Source organism: Jaculus jaculus, chromosome 8 (genome assembly GCF_020740685.1).
Source record: "Jaculus jaculus isolate mJacJac1 chromosome 8, mJacJac1.mat.Y.cur, whole genome shotgun sequence".
In the NCBI taxonomy this organism is placed as follows: Eukaryota; Metazoa; Chordata; class Mammalia; order Rodentia; family Dipodidae; genus Jaculus; species Jaculus jaculus.
Window position 1 is genome coordinate 24,419,912 of NC_059109.1, and position 23,217 is coordinate 24,443,128.

Below are 23,217 nucleotides of genomic sequence, written 5' to 3' on the forward strand. Positions count from 1 at the left end.
TAACCACTAAGCCATCTTCTCCAGCCCTTGAATAGTTTTTCTTTAAATGCAAGTATAAGAATGATCCTTTCTTTGGTTTACTTTTTTTATAGACACCTTCTGTCATTGCTTTGGATAGATTCTTCATCCTTGTCTTTTACCATGGAATTCTTCCTTGTTATTTTATCTGTGTTGATATTAAATTTATACTCTCAAGCCAATAGCCTATAAGGAGGGAAAGAAACCAACTTTGGTATAATATATTTTTGTGATATTCAGGATACAACTGCAAAGTACAAAATGAGGTTTAGCTAATAGGCTAGAGAGAACAATAGTATGTGAGTATTTAATACTTGGCATTGGTATTATTGCACAGTTATTATGCATGTCTTAATCAAATAATTTAGAAAAGTTAATTGAGTCACTGGCAACAACTGGCCACGATTTCATAGATATTTTTCCTCATGCAATTCTATTCCAAAAGTGCTGGCCTTTAGTTGTGACTTAGCCTTAAAAGACTAGCAGTTCCATTTTGGTCAAGGGTGTTATGTATTTTCCAACTGGGATGACTCATTTGTGTAAATCTTATTGAAATACAAATTTTTCTAAACCAGAACCAGAAACAAAATGAATTTCTTCCTTTGTTGGTCATTATTGTTTCTTATCCCCCTGATCTAAAAACAGCTAAACAAAGGTGTTAGGTGGCTAGTTAGATATCAACAGCCTTGCAGGACACTAGGGTGACCCTTTGCATGCATATTCAACAGCTCACAAAACCATGGATTGGTGCTGCAGTAATCCAGTTATTGGTCAGAGAAATGAAATCAGAGTTGTGTTACGGAGCCTGGGAGGACACTTTTGACATCCTGACTGCACAGAAACTCATGAATCGATAGCTGTCTAAGCCTGGCTCCAGGATCCTAACCATTTTAAAGATTGCTATCTAGCAAGATGTTTTCTAATAAAAAACAAAGACATGCTATCACCTCCTCCTGTAAGGGTCAATCCAACTGGGACTGTCAATCACCTGGACAGGAAAATGACCCTCAGGAAAGCTGTCTATACCAGAGACTTAAAATGTAGTAAAGAAAATCCTGCCTAACTGGAAATCCACATAATGGTCTCTTTGGTCACTGTCCACTCTTACCACTTGAGTGTATTTTTATTTAAATTTTTTTGGTTTATTTTTATTTATTTATTTGAGAGTGACAGACAGAGAAAAAGGGAGAGAGAAAGAGAGAGAGAGAGAGAAAGAGAGAGAGAATCAATGCGCCAGGGCTTCCAGCCACTGTAGATGAATTCCAGGTGCATGCGCCCCCTTGTGCATCTGGCTAACATGGGTCCTAGGGAATCGAGCCTTGAACCAGGGCTTCACAGGCAAGCACTTAATGGCTAAGCCATTCTCCAGCACCCCCTCCCCCACCTTGAGTGTATTTTGTTTCACAATGGATCTTTTGACCACTGCCCACTCTTAACCCTTTTGAGGGTATGTCATTTTCTGCAATGAATTTTTCTTAAACACCACTGTTTATCTCTTCTCAATTCTTTTGACTAGGTCAAAAAGACTGGGGAGATAAGGTAAGTTCAGAGTGAGATCTGGGTGACAAAATGTATAACTGAAAAAAAAGTCAAAACAAAACAAATAAAAATATAACCCTATTTCTATCACCTCCAACCTAATCTAATGCTAAAGTAGAATCTTATTAAACTTTTAATTTGGGGCCCCAATTTTCATACCAGTTTTTTATTTTTTTTTTTGAAATTTGCCATTTTCCAGTTCTCATAACTATATGCAAAGAAATTTATCATGCTGCTTTGACAAGGTTGTTTCATAGCAGCTGCATAGCACTATGCTAGGCACATAATGACTGATCAGCCAGTGATGACTGTCATTCATTATTTTTGCAAAAGTCTTCAGCAGTGTTTTATTATTTCATCGGTACTGACATCTACTCATTTATTTCTCTGCTTGCAAAGATGATAAATTCTTACCTCTTCCCTTCCCTTTAACCATGTATGACTTGTGCACTCCAGCTGTTGGGGCTTTCTTTTTTTAAGCTAAACTTAAATAACCTGTGAGTTGACTCCTTATTGACAAATATTACAAACTCAAAAGCAAATTTAATTTGGTAAACTGAGTTCTGTTTATTCTGATCATTCTCATGTATATCTTTAATGCCAAATTCACAGAAACAATAGAAAAGATCTTTCTAAAATAATAGACAAAAAGAGTTTACCCTTGAACTAGGTGTTGAGAGCAATTCTGTGAAAAGCAAAAACAGATTGAAACCGATAGAGAAAAGAAAATTTAACCCAAAACTAAGTCTAAGGTGCATGACTGAGATATGAAGAATAGGAAAATATTCCTATATAAATGACAGCAGAGATATAAAATCTGTCTAATAATACTTCCAGAGGGAAGAAAAGAAATTGAAAGAAAGATAGCATTTTAAATAATATAATAAGTCCTAGCAGGTAGAGGAAAGAGGTCAAGGAGGAGACATAACACTAAAGGCAGCATGATGCAATTCCCTAGAAAACATCTTCCATTATACCATTCTACAAGTCATTACCCTCCATAAGGGGGAATGGACCCCAAGCAGAAGAGCTCCATAAAAGGTAGAAAAAGCATAGACTTAAAACCATGAGCTCTGGCTACTAGTTCCCAGGGGTGCTCCCCTCACAGAGGTCCCCAAATTAATACAGGCTATTGCCAAAACATTTGGTTATCTGCAAGAGCTAAAAAGCAAATCCCTATTGCAGAAGACATCACAGCCATCAAGTGACCATGCTGGAACTGAGAGGAAATCCAGCTCCTTCCTGTACTGAAAGGTATTGTGAGAGTGACTGGAGAATAACAGTTGCCAACTGATTGATAAAATAGGAAATACTTCCAGTTACCAAGTCAACCAGCTGAGCAAGAAGAATATACTTGTGCAATAGTGGCACACAGCAGATGTAGGTAACTAACTGCTCACAGATTGGACATGAAACCTGCTTAGTGGGGGAGAACTCATATCTTGCTCAGAAAGCCAAGATTTCCTAGAATAGAAAACCAGTAAGCTCCAGAGAGATGCTCCACTGCTCTTTAACTTAGAAGACTGGGTATACACACCAATATATCTCTCTAATGGCTGGACTTAACCCCATTTATTTAAACAGTTCTCACTTTTTGTTTGAGAATTTGTTCTATTTTAAAGATGGGAGTGAATACTGAGGAGAACGAGGATAAATCAATACATCAAGAAGAGAGAGCCAACTGTCCACCAGGAGATAGGTTGCCTCCACCTCATCTTCGCAGGGCCCAGAAATCATTACAGGGGAAGTGGTGACACAAATATTGCACTCCTGGCTACCCTAAAAGCCAGTTCCAGGGAAATGGTGATAGGCACCATGGTCATTCAAACCTAATCAAAACAATCCAGACTCTATAGAGAAAGCAACCCTAAATCAAATCTATCTTGTCCACTAAGGTTCAGGGAGCATCATGGAACGGGGCAGAAAGATGGCAAGAGACTCAGAATGGGTGGGAATAGCCTGAGACACCATGTTTTCCCCATCCCTGCAGAGACTGACTGAGGCCTCTTGGTCCCCACAATGAATACCAATAACCCCACTGAAGACCCTCAACAGAATTGGGCCAGGGAGAAACATCTATCTATACAACTTTTCATTAAAAATTCAGCTTAAGTTTTTTTTTTTTAAGTATTGAGGAAAAATTACTAAGAACTTATAAAAGATCCAGTCTATCAGATATATTAAACATGAAATACACCTGCACACCTATGCAACATATATAATTATATTATGCTGAAATCCTTTGAACCTCAAGAACAAAAAATATAGTTTTATTTATTTGCATTTGTATTTGTATGTGTGTTATATAGGCACACTGGGGCTTCTTGCCACTACAAAGGAACACCAAATAATTATGCAACTTTTGCATCTGGCTTTATGTGGGTGGTGGTGGAATTAGACATGGACCTGATGGTTTTAGTAACTTTATGATGAGTATCATTAACTACTGAGCCATTTTCTCAGCCTAAAAATATATATTAAAACTACCAGAATGGAAAGAAAAATCGCATACAAAGAAATAAGAATGAAACTAATGTTGGACTTTGTGTGAACTATGCAGGATACAAGAAGGCAATGAAAAATACCCTGGACCTTCTAAGGGAAAATAACTTTGAAGTTAGAATTCTATACCAAGCCAAACTATTGTCTAAATGGCAGGAAGATACATATATATATATATATATATATATATATATGTATATATATATATATATATATATATATATTTAGAACTGAAATAAACTTTGAAGTTGGCTACTTTAAGATTCTCCATGAAGAAATTGCTAGACTATATAAAACACTAGCAAAAATAACTCTAAGAAAGCAAATGAGATAAGTGATAGCTAGCAAAGAATGCAGTAAAGTATATTGTATCCAAATAAAACTTATTGAATGTATCTCATATAATCATAGAAATGCAGACACCTATATATAAAATTTAACCAATACCCATGAAGAATAAAAGATGAAAGGAAGGAGATCTACAAAAGAACAGAGGAAATAAAAGCATGCTAAGTCTTTAATTTCCCCCTCAGGTATATAAGAGGGAGTAATTAGCTCTAAATAGTAGGAAGATACTTTGAATATTTATGTTAGTAACTTTAAACAAAAATAACCATAAGAAATATAAACAATACATTTGCAAAATAACAGTGGAAAAACAGAACTAAAGGAAATCAAGCAGTTCAGTTAAATGTGGATAGGAAAAGAAATTAGAAGTCTTAATATCTTAGGAATGTTTTAAATTCACTGTTTAAAAGTTAAATTAAACTTTTATACTGAATTAAGAGTCTAATTTCAGAAATGTCTTTATGAGACACTCCTCAAATCCAATGACACAGGAAGATGGAGAATGCAGAAATGAAAAGAGCTATATTCAGCAAATGTTAATATGAGAAAATCAGATGTCACAATGCTAATATCAGAAAAACCATTAAGAAAGATGAATAAGGACTTTCCATGATTTTTGGAGGGTTAGAACCCTCCAAAGAGATATGAATAAATTGAAGGTAAGTGAAGAAATGGAAGACCTCAACACTCAGTTGATTAAACTTAATGAAGACTTGATCAAATGCAAGTATGAACTATAGGAAACATTAAGAAAATCAGAATTTAAATTGAAATCATGCCTCAAAAAAGAGACAGACAGGATACAAAATAACACAACAGAAAACAAAAATTAAATAGATTTTATAAAAAAATTCTCTAGAACCACTCACCAACAGAGTTACCCATGTGAAAAACAGAGCCTCTGACCTGGAAGTAACACAGAAATTGATCTGGAGTCAAAAAACTTTGCTAGGCTTAAAAAATCAAGTGAACAAAATATGAATGAACTGTGGGACACTCTAAAATAACCAAAAATACAGATCATGTGTATACCAGAAGGAGAAGAAATCCAGACAAGAGACATAAAGACCATATTCAACAAAACCATTGAAGAAAATTTCTGAATTGCAAACCTAGAGAGAATACTTGAGGGAATACTCCTCACAGAGTAGTTAAACAGCCAATCTAAGGAGCCAACAAGAAGATCACAATAAGCAAAATAAACCAGGTTCAAAGCAGTACGTAACACATGTAAGTACCCAACCCCATAATCCCTCATTGTGGCAGGGATTAATTCAAACCTCACAGTAATAACCTTAAATATTAATGGTATTAACTCACCTATCAAAAGACACAGGTTATCAGGATGGATCAAAAAGCTGGGCCCATCTATATGCTGTCTTCAAGAAACCCACCTCACCACTAAAGATAGACACCTCATCAGGATGAAAAACTGGAAAATGATATTCTAAGGAAATGGAAATAAAAAACAAGCAGGTGTTGCTGTATATATCTGATAAAATAAACTTCAAACCAAAAATAATTAAAAAAGGACAAAGAAGGCAACTTCTTACCAAGGGAATGATCCAAGATGAGCATATCACAATCATAAATATATATGTGCTAATCTTAGGGGTACCACAGTTTATAAAACAAAATCTACTTGACAATAAAACAGAAATAAACACCAACACCATCATAGGCAAAGACTTCAATACTCCCCTATCATTAATAGATCATCCAAGCAGAAAATCAACAGGGAAATAATAGAGCTCAACAACATCATAGATCAACTAGAACTAATGGATATCTACAGAACTTTCCACCCCATCTCTACAGAATACACAATTTTCCCAGCAGCCCACTGAACCTTCTCCAAAATTGACCATATATTAGGCCATGAAGCAGGCCTTCATAAAGTCAAGAAAATTTAAGTAACTTCCTGCATCATGTCAGATTACAATGCTTTAAAGGTAGAAATTAACAATCAGAGAATCACAAGGAATTATACCACCTCCTAGAGACTAAGCAACACACTTTTAAACAATGACTGGGTCATTGAAGAAATCAAAAAAGAAATTGTAACATTCCTAGGTTTACATGATGTTAAAAATACAACCTACCAAAACTTATGGGTCTCAATGAAGGCTGTCATAAGGGGAAAATTCATAGCCCTAAATGTCTTCATTACAAAGACAGAGAGATCACAAGTCAATAAACTGAGTGTCCACATAAAGAAGTTGGAAGAACAAGAGAATCCAAACATAAGAGGTCCAAATTGAAATAAATAGTCAAGATTAGAACTGAAATTAATAAATTGAAAACTAAGAAAACAATTTTTAAAACTGATGAAATGAAGATCTCATTCTTTGGAAAAAGATTGATAAACCCCTGGCCAAACTGATCATGAAAAAAAAAGAAAAGTCTCAAATTAACAAAATCAGAAATGAAAAAGGAGAGATCATAAAAAAACATCAATTGAAATTGGAAGAATCATAAGGCATACTTTCTAAACCTCTCTCCACAAAATTAAATAATCTGGAAGAAAAGGATGAATTCCTAGATACATACAGCGTATCAAAACTAAACTCACAGCAGACTAATCTCCTAAATACACCTATCACATCCATGGAGATTGAAAAGGCAATACAAAACTTCCCTCAAAAGAAAAGTCCAGAACTTGATGGCTTCTCAACTGAATTCTATCAAACCTTCATAGAAAAATTGAAACCAATATCTCTCAAACTATTCTTCAAAGGTTAGTGGTAAGACCCTACTGCTGAAGACACCATATGATGTTTGTGTGGAACATGGAGTGACCTGACTGGAACCTGGAGAGAGTCAGTCCCCAGACAGCTTATCTTGTGCCATAAGGAGCTACATGAGCAACTGGAAGAAAATTACCAACATCTGCCCAAGCAACTCATGGTCTAAGATACCCAGCAACAAAAAATTTGACACGATACTAACACAAGTGCAATAGTGGCACACCGCCATGGTGGGTAACCAACTTCTCTTGGTTTAGCTAATAGCTCAGTTGAACAGAACCCATAGCTGGAGCTGGGAAACAGGTCAGAACCATATCCAAGAAACGAGCCTGCTCTCCACTACTAAGCTCCCACCAAATGTAGCCTAAAAGAAAGCCTACACCTATTAAAAATTCTTTCTAAAATAATAATGGTTTTCCCATTTATCTGGTGCTGACTTCACTTTCTGTTTAAGAATTTGCTTCTTTTTTCAGATGGTTGCAGATCCTGACAAAAGAATCAACCCATCACACCTCAACAGGGCCCCAGCTGAAACCAAGAGTAATTGGGGAAATAAGCAAGAGTGCTACTTTCTTGGTGAACCTGGTACCAGCACAAGGGTGAAGGAGATAGACACAGAAAACACTCAAGTCCTACCAAACCATATATCCAGAGACACAGAGGCTCCCAAGACATCACTGAAGTAGCCCTAAAGCAAACCCAGCATGGTGCAGGGAAACTTGTGGATGAATGGGCAGAAAGGTTGTTGGAGTCACAAGTTGGAGCATTATGCACAGAGATATTGCTTCTTACCCATAGCCTATGGTTAGTCCCACAATGCATGACCCATGTTCCCCAATGAGGAGGGTCCCTGCAGAGGGGGGTAGATGGGGAGGAGGTTAACGATGGTACCAACATGACTGTATACACACTGTGTACATAACTAATAAAAAAAAGAAAAAAAAAACTGACACATTGAAATTTGTAGAAAACTGGTAGAATTTGGAACAGATCATTCTAACTGAACTCACACAATCACAGAAAGACAACTATTGCATGATCTCACTCATCTGAGGTTCCTAACCTGGATCAGCCCAAGTTGCTGACATAACTGAATAGCAACTTGAGGCTTAGACAATATGGAGGGTAGGGCTTGGGGGAAGGGAAAGGGTGAGGGTGATGCAAAACTGAACCCAAATTGAATTGGTACCATAGAATCCTATATCCTGGAAGTCAGACTAAAAGGTGAAACCCTCAAGAAGACCTTAGAGGGATCACCTGAATTGAAGGGCCCTGGAGAGAGTGAGATGAAACCTAACCTCAAATTTCTCCTGTTTCTCTTTCTTCTCTGGCTTTTTTCTTTTCTCTTGGTACTGGACTGTAATTCCCTGTACTAGGATATGGTGTACATTCATAATGAGCTGTTGATCAGAGATACCTACTAGATCTCCCAAAACAAACAAGACAGATTTCTGTCAGAGCCATTGATTACCCACCAGGAGTTCATGGTAAGACCCTACTGCTGAAAACATAAAACACTGTGGGAGAGACCTGGTTGGAATCTGGAGGACAGCCAATCCCCAGATAATTAGCCCATCTAGTGCTGGAAGGAGCTACATGAACTACTGGGGGAAAGTGGCCAACATCTGCCCAAGCAACTCAAAATCTAAGTGACTCAGAAGCAAGCAACTTGACATGATGCTCACACAAGAGCAATAGTGGCATATAGCCATGGTGGGTAGCCAATTGCCCTTCGATTGCTAACAGATCCACTCAGTGGAAAGGGAACCATATCTGGAACTGGGAAACAAGTCAGAATCATATTCAGATAATGATTATGCTTTCTATTGACAAGTTCCCACTATCCTTAGACTATTAGAGTATCTAAACCCTTTTAGTTCTATGCACGTTAATAATGGTTATGTCATTTTAATGGCTCTGACTTCACTCTGTTGGAGAATCTGTTTCTCTTTTTCAGATGGAAACTGTACCTGAGCATATAAACCACCCAGCACACTCCACCCTGGACTCAGCTGAAACCACTGAGGAATTAGGGAGATAAGCAAGAATGCTGCTTTGTTAGTTAAGCTGATATCAGCACAAGGATGATGCAGAAAGATACTGAGGACACTCAATACCTACCAAACCAGAGATCCAGATGCTCCTAAATGGCCATCACTGAAATAGACTTAAAATGCTCCTAGCATGGCTCAGGGAATTTTGTGGAAGAGGGGGCAGAAAGATTGTTAGAGCCACAGGTTGGGGAATTATTCACAGAGACATTGCCTCCCCATTACTAACTGCTGCCCCCATAATGCATGACCCACAATCCCAATGGGGTTGACCTGCATCCCCAACAAGAGAGGCCTCTTCAGGAAAGAGGCAGGGAGGAGGAAAAGAATGGTACCAACATGTGACTTTTACATACAAAATATATCCATATCTAATAATAAAAATAAATTTTGAAAAAGAAGACAAAAAAACTTGAGGGCTGGAGACATGGCTTAGTGGTTAACGCATTTGCTTACAAAGCGTAAGGAGCTAGGTTCAACTTCCCATAACCCACATAAGCCAGATGCCTATGGTGGTACATGTTTTTAGAGTTTGTTTGCAGTGCCACAGGCCTTGGCACATCCATTCCCTCTTTCTTACTCATAAATAAAGTATGGAAAAAGAAAAAGAAAATTGAGCCCCACATTTTTAAGTTTCAAATTAGAAGATTGTTTTATTATATGATTTTCAATGGCTTCTCTATCTCTAAAACTTTACAAAACCATGAATATTTAATTAAATGTCTCATCAGACAACTAATTTACTCTTGAAATAATTTTGGAAATTTTTATTTTCCTAAAAGTTTTCTATTTTACTGCATATGTTTTCTTACAACATAAAAAAATGTTTGGGGCTAGAGAGATGTCTTAGCTATTAAGGCGCTTGCCTGCTAAGTCTAAGGACCCAGGTTCAATTTTCTCGGTCCCATGTAAGCCAGATGCACATGGTGGCGCATGAATCTGGATTTTGTTTGCATTGGCTAAAGGCCCTGGCATGCATGCCCAGTCTCACTCCCTCTCTTTGTCTCTGTCTCTCTCTGTGTTTCTTCTTCTTTTTTTAATTTTTTTTGGTTTTTCAAGGTAGGGTATCCCTCTATCCCAGGCTGACCAGGAATTCACTATGGAGTCTCAGGGTGGCCTCGAACTCATGGTGAACCTCCTACCTCTGCCTCCCGAGTGCTGGGATTAAAGGCATGCACCACCACGCCCGGCTTCTATTTGTTTCTAACAAAGAAATAAAAATAAGTTTTATTAAAAACTTATAATGTTGCTTATCCATGTTTCTTCTTTCTTTGTTTTGATATTTGAGACAGGATCTTCTTGAATTTTGTTCCTCCTGAGTTCATTTCCTGAGTACTATCATGATAGGCTAGGCTTTTTTCTTTATTAGTTTTATTAGAGAAGTGAATTTTACTAATTTTTTTCAGCCTGTAGCAGTTATTTGATTCTACTTTGAATAAAATTATCTTATTATTACAAGGATGAGTTTCTTAAAGTGTGAAATGTAATTGTTAATTACTTCTTACTTGGCAGGTTTTCTAGGATTCTGATTTTATTTAAAAAAAGAAAAAGCAGAGTAATGTGGCCCTGGATGAAGCACTTGCTGTGCAAGCTTAAGGACCAGCACCCACTCAGCTGGGTGGGTGGTCACTGCAGCACGGCTGTCATCCCAGTGCTTAGGAGGTAGAGCAGGCTGGTTAACTAGACTGGCCAAACTCACAGGCTCTAGGCTCAGGTGAAAGACACTATCTAAGTAAACACAGAGCCCTCCATAAGCACAGACACTTATACTTGCAAACATATACACATGCAAAAAGAAAAAAGAAAAATATCAGTAGTATGTATTCCCATTCCCAATATTCAAATGAAGTACTACTAAAAAAACAGCAGTATAATACACATATTTTAAATATTTAAAAAATAAAGGTTAACAATATCTTAGAAGATATACAAAATATTTTAAAATTCCATGAAGTATAGAAGTGATTCTGTGTTTTAGTAGCACACTAGTATGACTCAACATTGGCTGTAAACTGCTGTCACCTGAAAAGCTCCAAAAATATGAATATATTAGTGATAACAGTCCCAGGGGATCCTCACAGGCATCCAGGGTTGAGAATCAGCAATTTCATCACAGACCAATTTTTGAAATGAAGCTGCAAAATATTTGATCCTATATAAAGCCTCTTGGTCTCTCAGCATCTATGGTAAATATCTTCTCTGTATGGCTACTGTAAAAATCATGATACAGTCCCAAGCTGTTAGTGGAGTCTCAAAATTATTAGTAATTGTCACTCTTCACATATATTCTTAACTTATTGTAGATGTTTTTCTAGATTTGCCAGTTCTTAAGGTTACTCTAGAAAGTATAACAGAAATGGAACAATTACTATGCCTTCATACTTTTATTTAGGATACCATTAGAACTGATTTATTTTAGAACCAGCCATGAAAGCTTAATCATGTGACTCCTATGAGGATGAATTTGGGAACAATGAAAAGTCTGAACAATAAAAGTCAAAGTGTCGTCCTTGGTGTTGTGCAGGAAGAAGGAAGATCATCACTTGACTTTGAGTTCTGGTACTCTCCAGATGCCTGGGAGAAAATGGCTGTTCATGATCAGCTGCATGGCAGAATTATCTGACATGCCACCATTAGGCCTGGTTTGGAATTGCTGAGTGGGGAATTTATAGGAATAATTTTCAACCTATAATTTGTTTGTTCCATTTGCAAATACTTTCCAAATTCCCATTTATTTGTTTCTGAGCTACTTAAACTCAGATATTTCAAGCCCAACATGTCCAAAAATGAACTTTTCTGCCTCCTCCTTAAGCTAGATCCTCCTTCTGTGTTTGCTAATAGTGAAGCATCATTGTCCCCAACCAGCAGTTGCCATCTTTATAATTCTCCCAATTAATTATCAATTCCTATTGAATTATATCTATGCTAAGCAAATCGAATTGATTTGAATCCATTGGCTTCTTTATTTGCATGTATCAGTCGAGGCCATCACTCAATCTATCAATGGAAAAGTAGAATTCATGTAAGGATTTCACCCATCTACCACTTCTAGTGGCAAGAGAAAAGTGGGCATTCCAGACCTACAGAGACCTTGATATGACATCCTGCTTGCTCCTCCCAATAAGTTCAAAACAAAGGCCTTTGAAGAGGCCTTGCATGTACTAAGTGTTTAACTAGTATGGGTTGTAGTTATCAGTATTTTCATAATTTTAAAAATGGAAGTGTCTGTGTGTGCTTACACTGAGTAATACTAAATATGTTTATTAAGGGAAGAATCAATCAGAGAAATGATGGCACTGAGTTTTATGAAAAGTCAATGGAAATAAAACCTGGTCTTTGATAAAATGCAGATTCCCACTTGATTCTGAGTATGTAAAAGGGAAGAAGGATTGAGTGTAGGTAGATGTAGATGTCTTAACATACTTTGAAGGGAATGGGACATAATCTCAACTTGGGATGCCCATTATTGTTTTGTTTGCTTGGTTTTGTTTTCTTTTTTGCTTGTGGAGTAGGAGTTAGGTCAGATGTTAAGGCTACAGTTGGGAAGGCAGAAGTTTTAATACATTGAACCTATTGGAAATTCTCTTTGCAGAAGATTAGAGAGATAATATAGAAGTGTCAGGAAGCACTGAATACTCAGATGAGATGAGTGGTTATGTATTTTACCACCTCTCTACCTCACTGGATAAACAAAAGTCCCATGGCATAGACTCCCACCAGTGCTGAAATCATGGAGTCTAGTTCTCTGCAAAGGTAGAGAAATACTGACTTTTCAGTTTTCCTGTTTGGGATTTTCCTCCTTTCATTGGGACACAACTGTGCAGAGCACTGTCTCCTTACCACTTTGACTTGTGACATACTTCTTGAAGCTACTCTCCCACAAAAGCTTGCTCCTCTGCCAAATGCTATAGACCAGCTCTTTAAGTGACATTCATGTTACTGCAATCAAATGTTAGCAAATCTATCTTTCTGAAGGAAGACTGAAGATGTCACCAGCTGCTTGTTTTCTTGTTAGTAAACAATTACATTTGAAAGTCTGGAACCCTACTAGGCCCAGTTCTCAATTTCCCAGCATGAAGGGAAATGACTATAGTTAGGGCACTGTTAGTCTAGGTAGGACCAAAATAACAGATGGCAAAACAAACTATTTCTAGTACCAATTACTTGTATAAGTCATGACTATAGAAGTTATTTTAAAAGAAATTCATGGGCTGGAGACATGGCTTAGCAGTTAAGACACTTGCCTGCAAAGCCAAAGGACCCAGTTTTGGTTCCCTAGGACCTACATAAGCCAGATGCACAAGGTGGCACATACATCTGGAGTTCTTTTGCAGCAGCTGAAGGCCCTCGTGTGCCCATTCTCTATGTGCCTCTTTCTCTGTGTCAAATGTGTGTGTGTGTGTGTGTGTGTGTGTGTGTGTGTGTGTGTGTGTAATTGTTGGGAAAAAATATGTCAGGGCTGGAGGAATGGCTTAGTGGTTCAGTGCTTGCATGTGGAGACGAAGGACCCCGGTTTGAAGCTCGATTCCTCAGGACCCACTTTAGCCAGATGCACAAGGGGGCTCAGGCATCTGGAGTTCCTTTTCAGTGGCTGGAAGCCCTGGTGCACCTATTCTACCTCTCTCTTTATTTGCCTCTTTCTCTCTGTCTGTCGCTCTCAAGTAAATAAGTAAAAATACACAACAACAACAACAAAAAGAATATCTCAGCCCAGCAAAACACCAGGAGGTCCCTTTCTTTATCATGAGTTAACAGTTTTTAATTTTGAGAAATTCAGGGCCAAATATTTATTGGGTACCACCAGTCTATAAAAGTCTTGACCCAAGCAAGTTAGTGCTTCATACAATTATATAGAAACAAAAAAGTTATGTAAATATAAAAATATCTGCAGACATGTGTGTGTTTGTGTTTGTGTGTTTAAATGTCTGGAATAAGTAAGTTTAAAGACTTCTATTTCCATTTTATATTATTGGTTTTTTATTATATAAAATAGATTATTCAAGTTAGCCAACTAACTTTATCAATACAGAATATAATGCCATTTTATATAAAGCCTACAGTTACTAGCAAAACATTAAAAAGAGGGAGGGAGTCAGGCATCAACCTATTTTATATTTCAGAACATGGGTGATTACCAGTGTACCACACAATAACCTCCTGCTTTGCTGAGAGATGATGATAGCACAATCAAAATGCTGCTTTCTTGAATGGAAACTTTGTTATTAGGTTTCTCTGGCTTCAAAATGATGTATTGTACATTAATATGTTTCCTCTTACCATATTTTAAATTATTATTTTAAACCATAGCAAAAAAAATGTCAACAAGTAAAGAGAAGCAAAATCCAAAGCACCGTTAGGTCAAAAATAGATCCTATAAAATATTTTTAAGTCTAGTACTTTATTCTTATAACATGACTTTAAATTATACATTTTAAAGTCATGTGGATTAGTTGCCAAACTCCCTCCATTTTTACTCACAAGCATAAAAGTCGTGTACAGAGAAAGAAAGATTATGTGAGCCAGGGTTGAGACGAAGAGGGTGGAGAGGGGTGGAGAAAAAGGAAAATGCGTTCCCGGTCTTTTCTGGAGAGCTATAATTTCACTCTTTTCATTTTAAGTGGTTGAAAACTGTTCCCTACCCCACCTCCAACCTTGCCTGTTTCTGTTCTTTTCCATACATTTCTGCCTTCCGAGGAGAGGCTAGCAGTAGTGAGTATTAGAAAAGGAAAGAGAAAAAAGAGGCCCCAGTTACATGCAGCAGCAACCTGTCCTATGGCCACAGTGCCTCAAATCCAGAGTTCCACAGGAAAGTGTGCCTTGCCTTGTCCATACAATCTACTGGAAGTAAATGAGCCAAATACTAAATCAACTTCAAATCAAGTTCCTATTATATGAATAGTACCTAAGTGTCTGTTCATCTGTCTTAGTTCAGTTCAAACATACCAAGAATATATTTATTTCTAAGAGAATTAAATTATGATTCACAATCAGTCTTCAACTCCAGCCCTGCTTTTTATGAATGAAGCACTTGAACAGGATAGCATATTTTGCAGGTTTCTAGGGTGACAGAATGCATGACTACAGCAAACAATGACGGTGCCTGAGAAGGATGCCACAGCATTTTTATTTCTTCCCATGAATTTGAAATTATTTTCTCTTCTATCATTACACTAATATTTGGAAATTCCTGTTTTTCCTCTTATTCTATTGATGATAGTTCCTAAGAGGAAAGAATATCTCTCTCCTTTGTAAGTCAATTGAAATATCTGACACAGGAATGTTATTCAGGAAACATCTCTATAGTAAAAGAAAAATAAAACTCTGCTATTAAGAATTTCAAGGAAGGTTCTGGTCTGAATAGATATGCTATCACTGAAAAGTGATTAAGTGACAGTTCTCTGAACACTGTCATAGAGATGATTAGTTTTACCCAGTATTTGTTTTCTCTTTGTTCTCATGATAGAATCTAAAACAACACTTGGGGTCCTGTAATCAAAACTGAGTTTCCCATCTTTTACATCAGCAAAGGTGCTAGAATTAAATTCCTGATATGTAAAGTGAACAAGAATAAGATGTGAGGCGGTAGGGAGTACTCTGTTCTTTCCATTTTCCACTCTGCTCTTGGATGGAAGGCTGACATGATGACCGGAGCTGGAACGATTTCCTTGAACCCGGGAGTATGGATTCTAAATTTACAAAAAAACGATGAGTTGAAGGAAATGCACCCCTATTATTCAAGCAGCTATATACACTTATTTGAAAATACAACAAATTTATCTTTTTATGTCATTCCTATTCTATTTTTTTCTTATAACTCATGATTAAATCTAAATGGTACATTTGGTATAAATAAGTATAAAATAAACATCTTTCTTGTTCTAAATTGGCAAAATATTTTATATGTATATGCTTGAATAGATGTAATCTGTGAGCTGACTGAAATACATTATACTCATTTACCTATGTGAAATTAATCAAAATATTTGTTTATACTTCATTTAATAAATACACCCTCAGTTCCACAAAGTTCCTCTTCAATTCCGCCAGCAATTACGGGCATTTGTGAAGTGTACCAAGTTTTTGCATAACTTTAACACATACTGTCTCATTTGATGCTTGATAAGAAAGTGAGTAATTATTGTGATCTGATTTTATGAGTGAATAAAACATTCTTACTAAGATGGAGTAACTTTCTTAATGTCACACTGTAGGGGTAGAGCCATGACTCAAATTCAAATCTTTTGTTTTTTCCCCAAGTCTTTACATCAAATGGTCACAGAAAATATGTTTGACCAAGAAATTAATGATATTATGTAAAACTATCAGACTGGATTAGACCCCAGAAACCTAACACTTCATGCTGGAAGAATTCCTACATTGGTCCATCCCCATCTTTCTGCTTATGCATGTCAATTTCCCTCAGCTTCAATATTTTCCTAGAGTCAAGGTAGCCATTAGAATCTCCTTTCCTATTGCAAACTTCATTCATAGCTTAAGTCCAACCAATTCATCTGCTTGTTTGAAATGGGGTACTTGAGGATGAACTGCTATGCCACCCACACTCTGGGATCCTCTCCCTGGATCCCAGTCAGGGCAGCTGAAATAAATGCAAACAAATACACAATGATCCTTCTACCACTTTCAAACATAAGACTGGGAGGTTCTGGAAGAAAAGTATACATCCCTATTCTTGGCTGTAGAGATGGCTTGGCAGTTAAGGCTCTTGCCTGCAAAGCCAAAAGGCCCAAGTTTGATTCTCCAGGACCCACACAATGAGCCAAATGCACAAGGTGGTGCATGTGTCTGGAGTTCATTTGAAGCACCTAGAGGCCTTAGCACACGTATTCTTTTCCTCTATCTGCATCTCTCTCTCAAATAAATAAATAGAAATAAAATATTTTAAATACTTTGTAAATCCCCACTCTGCAATAACAATGAAACCCTGACAGGATGCAAAAAGGTGAGAAAAATGGATAGCAATGGGTAAATCAAAGCAAATCTTGTTAAGATGCAATTTTCACATGATCAGAGAGGAAAATAAGGGAAATGCAGAAGAGATGTATATATAACTTCCATCACCCGTAACCTCAAGAAGAATGTCATAGAGACTCAAAATGAACCAGTTTTCCAATTACTGAAAAGCCAGAGTTGAAGCTTCATATTAAAAAGTCTTAACATAGTTACTGTGTCCTACTGAAAATGGCAACCACTTTAACTATGCTTAAAATGTAGTGCTTGGCATAAGTATGATTGTGAAACCCATAAAAATTAATTATGATACATATTTTAGTCAATAGAAATGAGATTGCATATTCAACACCATAATTTCATAGGCAATAATGATATGAGGATAGATTTTTAGAATTAAATATGCCGCTTGTTGGAAAGGAAAGGAAAAAGAGCATTGCTGAGAAGATTAATGCAGCTGTACTCAACATTCTCTTTTGAAACTAGAATCTGGACACAATGGAGGAAACAAGAAAGTGGCTGCAGCCGAAAGAACTGTTCTTTCTTCTTTATGTAAGGTGGGGGCGGGGAGAATTGGTGCACCAGCGTATCCAGCTACTGCAATGGAACTCCAGAAGCATGCACCACCTTGTGCACATGCACGACATGTGTGTTTGGGTCACTTTGATGTGGGACCTGGAGAGTCAAACATGGATCCTTAAGATTTGTAGGCAAGCACTTGAAATGCTAAGCCATCTCTCCAGCCCAGAAGTATTACTTTTATAAATATATCTACTACAATGTCTTAAACACCAAATGCAGAAAAGGAGAAGGGAAGAGGTAGCAGACATTTAAATGGGAAACTTAAAATGCTGTCTATAAGAAATTCTAGTCTGAAGGTAAGTAGAATCAAATGTAATTCAATATCATGGGAATTCTGGACCTCCTTATTCTGCAAGACATTATCCCATATTCCACTTGGCCCTGTCATCCCTATGAGCCCCAACAGAACCTCTCACTCCTAATCACATCAGTCCAGACACCACTGTGCTTACAGAAGCAATGCTATGATGGTGGCAGATCATTCCTTTGATATAATCTGAATTTCTATGGCCTAAGAGAAAATCCATAATTGTTTACTAACTTCCACTTCAACCCAATACATATAGTTATTAGAGGGTTTGAAGAGTAAGAGAAGTTCTGTAGTCAAAAAGTAATATCCTAAATAAATAAAAATTTAAAAAAAAGTCTGTCGTTCTCAAATAAATAAATAAAAAATTAAAAAAAATAGTATCCTAAATTGGTTATATACATGAGTCAGAGCACAGTTAGTCAATTAAGACAGTGTTCAACAAATATGGCCTTGGTTTGGGTTTAGTCCCTACAAGGGCTCTGTATATTCACTTTGGTTTTTCTTTTCCAACTCCAATCACAAGCTCAGGCATACTAGTCTTTTTTTTTTAATACTTTTAGTTTGTTATGATTTATTCAGGTATTTTGTATTATTTACCTTTATAGGATTAAAATTTAAATACAATAAAATCAGAGTTTTATGAATTCATTCATGTAGCAAAGTGTCTCTATAATCGGAAATGAATACCATATATATATATATGCTTTTGAACTCACTCACTATTATGTGACACAATATCCTTCCACTTATAGGAAATTATTTATTTATCTGAGAGGCATATACAGAGAGTGAGGACAGGCAAGCCAGGGCCTCCTGCCACTGCATATGTGAGTTTAAGGCCAGCCTGGGATTAGAGTAAGTTCCAGGTCAGCCTGGCCTAGAATGAAACCTTTCCCTAAAATAAAACAAAATAGAACAAAAATTTGTTCTTATGATTCTAATATGGAAGTCATTTTATTCCTCTATGAATCATTAATCTCTATTAACTAGAAAAAATTTTTCACTGAAATGATTATTATCATTAAATATCAGCTTTGTTGCACTGTCATAACTTGAACACCTTATAATGAAAAACTGAAGAAATATTAGATAGTATTCCTTTGTTTTAGGACCAAGAATTTAAGACTAGTATAATTTAGAAAAAATTCATTTCCAACAAGTATCCGAAGGTGTTTATTGTGTTGTTTAAAATGACTCTACATGTGTTTAGGGTCTTACCTGCATTACTCTTAGGCTCTACAATAGTCCATCCAGGAAGTAGATGGTACAAGTGAGTATCAGGTAGAGTAACTTATATACCTAGAATCTTATAAATACCATGAGCCACGCTAAGTCAATCTCTGACACACTGACCTATTGACCTATGTTGTGATTTACCCTATACTTCATCTTAAATATTTGAAAATTATAATTTCACACATGATCTACATCACACATGAAGAACAGACTTTTTTTTTTAATATAGAATGCTCCACTTGGAAACCACATATAAAACAGGAACACTAGTACATGTCTTTTTTTAAAATTTTTATTTATTTATTTATTTGAGAGAGACAGACACAGAGAGAAAGACAAATAGGGGGAGAGAGAGAGAATGGGTGCGCCAGGGCTTCCAGCCTCTGCAAACGAACTCCAGACGCGTGCGCTCCCTTGTGCATCTGGCTAACGTGGGACCTGGGGAACCGAGCCTCGAACCGGGGTCCTTAGGCTTCACAGGCAAGCGCTTAACCGCTAAGCCATCTCTCCAGCCCTAGTACATGTTTTTGATACAAGACACTTATAGGAATAACTGCCCTTAGTTAAGAGACAGATAAACAGAAAAACAGAAGTAATATTTGGTCTCCAAAGACATTGCAAGCCAAAGTAGAAGCTGAAGATATCATGCATCACTGAGTTAGGTACGAGTAGCTGCTACTCTCAATACAGCAAGAGGAAGTAGTCCGAGAAACAACTGGACATAGAACTTTGACATAATCATGGCTGAAAAAGATGTGCCAAAGAATCAACACAGCAGACTAGAACTTACAGGTTATTTACCTGAGTCCATATCAATAAAACTGAAATGTAGAGAAAACAAATTTCCAGTGTGAGAGATATATGCTCATATTACCAAGATCCAGTGATGCTCTACTTACTATTTAGTAAACAAAAGAAAAGAGTTTAAGAAATACATTGTACAGAGTTGAAAAGAACCTATACATATTTTTTTTTCTATAAGCTTTAAATTCCTAGTACTAGGCACTAGATATGCTCATGTGTATGTTGGATATTTTTTTTATTGCAAAGCTGTAGAAAGTTAATGAGTTTTCAATGTTGAATTAATTATTGACCCCATATTTTTTTGGTGAAAAATTACTCCAATAACCCCAAATTGTAGAGAACTCAAATTGCTTTACTTTCCATTACAAACCAATAACTTGAAAATGATGTTCCACTTAGAAATTAGGAAATAATTTATAACCTTCGTTCCTTTAAGTTTATGTTTTGGTTGAATTTTGCTTGAAATTGTATTTGTGAAAAAAGAAAAAAAAGTGACAGTTGTTAAAAGTGGAAAGCGCGTCCACATTAGCATTAGAGTCAGAGAGCCATCAATGGAGTAGAGGCCACAGATCACAGAAAGGACTCCCCGGTCAGGGCAAACATCTCCAAGGGAAGAACCAAGAATCACAGGATGGGATGACTATTAAGCTGATGTTGTAGTTTTGTTTTACGTCTAAGACAAATCTCAGACTCTTAAGTAATAAAAGCCACATTTCTTAAGCAGTCCTGGAACAGAAGTTTCTTTAAAGGTAAGTTACTTTCATTTGTAGTTTTCAAGTACTGTCTGTTACTATGACAATGAAAGACTAAAGATGGACAAATTTTTTTAAAAAGCAATGAAGCAGGGCATGGTGGTATAGGAGGCAGAGGTAGGAGGATTGCTGTGAGTTTGAGACCAACCTAAGACTACACAGTGAGTTCCAGGTCAGCCTGGGCTAGAGAGACCTTACCTCAAAAAAAAAAAAAAATATGAAAGATGGACTCCCAAGAAAAGAATCTGAGAGAAACTGAATGGATGCTATATGTGAGATGGAAACACCAGATGTGAGGCCCAAGACATAGCTAGGAGGAAAGGTAACCCAGGCGCCTCTCCTTTCCCAGCCACTTAACAAAGTTTTGCATAGGGTCCTCCTCACTGCAGCACCAGCTTCCCTTTTCTCAGAGCAAATATTCTTTTATTATTTATTTATTTATTTGAGAGAGAGAAAGAGGGAGGGGGATAGAGAGAGAGAGAGAGGGATGGGTGCACCAGGGCCTCCAGCCACTGCAAACGAATTCCAGATGCATGCCCCCTTATGCATCTGGCTCACATGGATCTTGGAAAATCAAAAAGGAGTCCTTTGGCTTTGCAGGTAAAAGTCTTAATAGCTAAACTATCTTTCCAGCCTAGGGCAATCATTTGTAAGAAGCTTGCATCTATCTTTGCATCCATGAGCTGTAAACCTTCTACAAACCAGGCACACACAGGCTCAAGGATGAGTCTTCCTTTTGAAATGCAGTCCCCCAAGACCTCATTCCCAGTTTCTACATAATTAACAGACACAGATACTCTAATTACACTGATCTGCCTCTCTCCTCCACACGTGTTCCAGAGCTTTCAAAAACATTGAGCATTTTGTCCAGTAGAGTTGTGTTGAATCTTCCTCTCCTACTAAAATAATCTCTTCCTCTCCTACTGAATTGAAAATTGCTCTTGTCAATTTTAATAAGGGGGCAGTGACTCTCACAGTAATTCCAGTCATGTGAGAACCCTGTTACCACAAGAGGATAAGCATCAACAGGAAGATAATTGACAAGTCAGTCGTAGAGTAGGAATTCAAGCCACTACTTTGTCTTCTAAGACCAAGTTCTCTTCACTGTTGCCATATTGAAGGGGGAAATAATGGGGAAAATGATACATGTAAGCAAGGGAACTACCTGGCCATGAATGGTAACCTTCAAAACAAAAAGCCAAGATAGATGCATATACCCTTAATTATCTACCCCTGGTAGTTTGTACAGTGATGAAAAACTGACTAACACACCAACTAATGACCTTCTTATGTTATATGATGTATGACACATCTTTGGCAAATGTTTTATTCTCTTCTCACCTAAATACTCTGAAAATCAACATTCCCTACAACATCCTGGTTCTTCAACTTTATTAATATTATTATTGGGGGAAAAGTTCAGAACTATCATTCTTTTCTCCTTTATACCTTAATTATAAGAAATGAAGATATTTTAGTAAATCCATTTCAAAAAGCCTACTCAAAATATGTTTGCTAAAAGAACTTTCCTTAGGTTTTTCTAAACTGCTATCTGTGGAAAACAAGGAGTTATATACAAAGTGAAATGAATTTCCTTTGCTAGGAATATATATATATTTGTGTGTGTGTGTGTAAGGTTAACAGAGTATATATATGCATATATTTATATTTATACATTTCTAAACAATCTAATGGAAACAAAATACAGTCTTCATTAATAACCTCACTGGCAAAGTTCCTAGCACCTACAGTTGCTCATGAACAATTTCCAATGTTAATGTGTTTATTCATTAATCCTGTGGAATTTATCTCTAAGCTAAAGTGTGAGAGAGATGAGTTTGTCTACATGTGGTACAATACTATGGTATAATTGACTGTACCATGTTAACCTTCACTTTAACAATCATTTAAAACAGCAGCAATAAATTTTTACATAATCAGATGATGTCAGTATGTGGATCAATATTAATCTAACTATGAAATCTTTGGAGTCATGACATGCCTGAAGGTAATGATGATTTCAGATATCAGGTTTGGATTTTCCTGCTGAGGCTGCTACAAAGTACCTTGGTATGGTCTCTAATTGTCTCACAGAAGTGAAATGATGATAATATGACATAATTCAAGTGAATATATTTTCAAATGAAAACTCTTTAAATGAGGAATATTATTATTTTTTTAATTGAGAGTGGCCATCTGTTTCTGAAAAACCCAAGTGAGAACACAATTATCTATATGGAGTAATTTTCAGATAATGTGTTTTTATCACTTCCAGTACTGGGACATGACTTGAGCTGAAAGGTACTCTGTTTCATTATTTTTTGACATGTGGAGGGTTCTAATTATTTCTAAGGAAGGAA

At 36.7% G+C, this 23,217-nt stretch overlaps 1 protein-coding gene across 3 annotated transcripts in view; it reads right to left on the reverse strand.

The window, feature by feature from the left end:
• The window catches only part of Adgrb3 (adhesion G protein-coupled receptor B3), a 772,147-nt gene that overhangs the window by 64,231 nt on the left and 684,699 nt on the right, over positions 1-23,217 (reverse strand). The window lies entirely within an intron of this gene.